At 43.9% G+C, this 2864-nt stretch overlaps 1 long non-coding RNA gene across 2 annotated transcripts; it reads left to right on the forward strand.

Annotated features, from left to right (window-relative positions):
* Positions 1-549: 549 nt before the first annotated feature.
* Positions 550-2864, forward strand: LOC130540028 (uncharacterized). Of its 2 annotated transcripts, XR_008954287.1 has the most exons (3): positions 550-684; positions 955-1142; positions 2545-2864. It is a non-coding gene; the product is annotated as an uncharacterized LOC130540028 (long non-coding RNA). The 2 variants fall into 2 exon arrangements; XR_008954286.1 differs by lacking the exon at positions 2545-2864 and having other exon boundaries at positions 955-1727.

Raw genomic sequence — 2864 nt, forward strand, 5'->3', positions numbered from 1 at the left:
ACTCTAGTACTCTGCAATATATAAGTGATGGTTGTCAATGATGTCCTGTGTTTCAGTCATGTTGGGTTCTGGGAGCTTGGTTAGGGGTTTCCTCCTGCAGGGGGCGTGGTGGAGCTTTTCCCCTGCCGCAGCTGGAGCCGCAGGCAGACGCACCTGCGGGCTATCAGTAATCTAGTCTAGGCTGTACTCCTGTTTGCCAGTGTTGGAATGTTTTGTCCCTTCCGTGAAACCCCGACTCTTTGTGATTTTGTCTTTTGTGATTTTGACTATTGTGATTGGACTATCGTGGTGAGTTTCCCCTGTGGACTGTTTGCTGGATTCTTCCAAGGTCTCCACGCCTCTTGTGGATCATTCGTTGACCTGTTACTCCTACCTGTTGCTCCTACCAAGTCCCCTGGTATCTGAGGCTGAACACGTTTGCTTCTGGATGCTCTCATCGGGCCTCCATTGTTCTTCAGGACCAACAGGTGGTCCCGCTCAGAAACTGTTGCTGGCATCACATTACACACCAGACAATCCATGATAGCTGCTTCATGACCTGCCAAACAACAAATCCTCCAATGAGATTCATTGGTATGCAAAGATAGTGGGAGGTTAAAGAATTTAATGATGAGGAATGACTTGAGCACAGAGCCGGAGGAAATGACCCAGGCTGGACGAGGCTGGATGGAACAGGAAGCACAGGTAATGTGGGAAGACAGTGAAGATTAGTAATTCAAAGTCACACATCACTGCAAGAAAATTCAGCTGTAAAACGTCAAATTAAATCTGGATTTCCTTTTATCAGTCCACCCTTTGTTAAGAAGGCTAACAGAAGCTAATGGTTGATTTTTTTTTTTTTTTTTCCTTTACACTTTAGGCCCAGGTTGCCTCATAAATATTCAATCCCAGTTTTTATTTTGCACCATATTTTGAGTATTTTCAATATATAGTATTTGATTTTTTTTTTTCCAGGGATTTGTGTCATCTGTGATGGTTTCCATAACATGTTCCTGGGCCCCTGTAACTGGACTCCACTCTGCCCCTGTACTGCCTCTCAACCGTGCCTATTGCTCTCTGGAGAGCATACCTGGCGTTCGTCTCCTCCACATCACCTGAGCTGCAGGGGGTTTGGTCTCAGGATGACTGAGTAGTCACCACAGGTGTGACATCATCTTTTAAATAGACCACCTATACCTAATTAGGCATTTTATTGCTGTCATGGATGTTGCTGCAGTTGCAGAACAAGAGGCAATACAACCATAAGAGGTTGCCATTTCTTCTACTCATCAATACATCAGTACAATTTGTGCCTCACAAAGCTTTGCCTCCTGAAAATGAAAGTTGGCCTGTATCCATTCCTGTTTTTATAGCAAGTGACAGCATTGCTATGTTCACTGACCCTCCTGAGGCGCCTTGGTCTCTGGAGTGAATTCAATTTCCCTTTGAAAAGAGTTGAGGGGCATCGACGAGAGTGGCAGTAAACTGAGAGGAATTAGTTTGGTGTTTGATGTGTGCAGGACTGAAAAAATCCCCAAACTATTTTTGATGTTCAAAGTCACTTTTTAACAGTGACTGATGATGCAGACATGAGCTGTACTGTGCTTAAACATATTGGACTCTTGAGGTCTCTTCGCTTCTAATGGGTTAGTCTATTTCACCGGATTTTTCCCGGTAAAGTGTTTTTCTTTGCTAAAGCTTCATCACCGACACAGTAAACAGACAAATCTACGGAGCAGAGATCTTTTTTTTAAATCTAAATAAACATTTACTCACATTTATCTCATCACAAGGGGAGGATAGAGGTGACTGCAAAGTCAGATATAAAATATCGCACTAGTATGTAGTAGGTTATTGTGCTAACTGTAAATAAAATATATTTTACAGGAAATGTGATATGCCTGTGACAGTAGGAAAATAAAGGGTAAAACTGACATTCCATGTAAGAAAGCTACCCCCCCATAATGGGGTCTTTGGAGTCTCAACGATATATGCAACTCAGGATACTATTGATAGTGTTACGGTTTGGGTTGTTACAGGACCCGAAAGCAGGCAAAACGCAGTTAGAAAAAATCTAAAAACTAGTTTTTATTCATAAACAACTCTAGCTGGCAGTCCTCCTGGACCGCAGAGAAGCACTCGTCCGATCTTCCGGGGCACACAGAAAGCTCCAGAGCAGAGCCAACACAGAAGTCCAGTCCCACGCACTCTCCACTCCCGCAGGGCGACATGGAGACCAGAGAAAACACCAAAACTCTCTGACGCTGATAGGCAGGTGCTCCGTCCCTAAATAGGTGGCCAGGTGTAGATTGCCAACAGGTGCGCCAGCCTGCAGCACCAGCTTTAGCAAATTATCATCTCCTCCACGCCCCCTGCAGGAAAAAACAGACACACACCCCAGAACCTTGGACCCCAACAGACAGGCAAGTTTTTGGTTCAGTGCCTTCCTGATACTCTTGCTATTAAAGCAGTGTATCGTGTATGTTTGATTCACAGACTTTGATTCATAGACTCCTGAATATTGTGTCATAGGATTGAATTGTTCTTTGCTCTTTCTCCTCCAAGGTCACTGTGTCTCCTGCCACGCATGGACTGTCGTCTTCGCACCAATGGAAGACCTCTTCCTGAGCACTCTCTGCTCTTCACAGTGATCATGTTTTCCCTGGGCTTCTATCATTAACAAATAGATCTGAGAAATGGAAATCAGGCAGATGGAAAATAGGCAGACAGAGGTGAGGTCACGCAGAAAACAAAGATAGAAAGAATAATATAATAAAATATAATATAATAATAAAGGTGGACATGAGCTCAAACTCTGGCAGAGTGTGTGTAAAACTGGGGCTTAAATACCAGGGAAAATGGGTGTTTGAATCATGGCTGACTGA

This window comes from Takifugu flavidus, chromosome 16 (genome assembly GCF_003711565.1).
Source record: "Takifugu flavidus isolate HTHZ2018 chromosome 16, ASM371156v2, whole genome shotgun sequence".
Taxonomy (NCBI): Eukaryota; Metazoa; Chordata; class Actinopteri; order Tetraodontiformes; family Tetraodontidae; genus Takifugu; species Takifugu flavidus.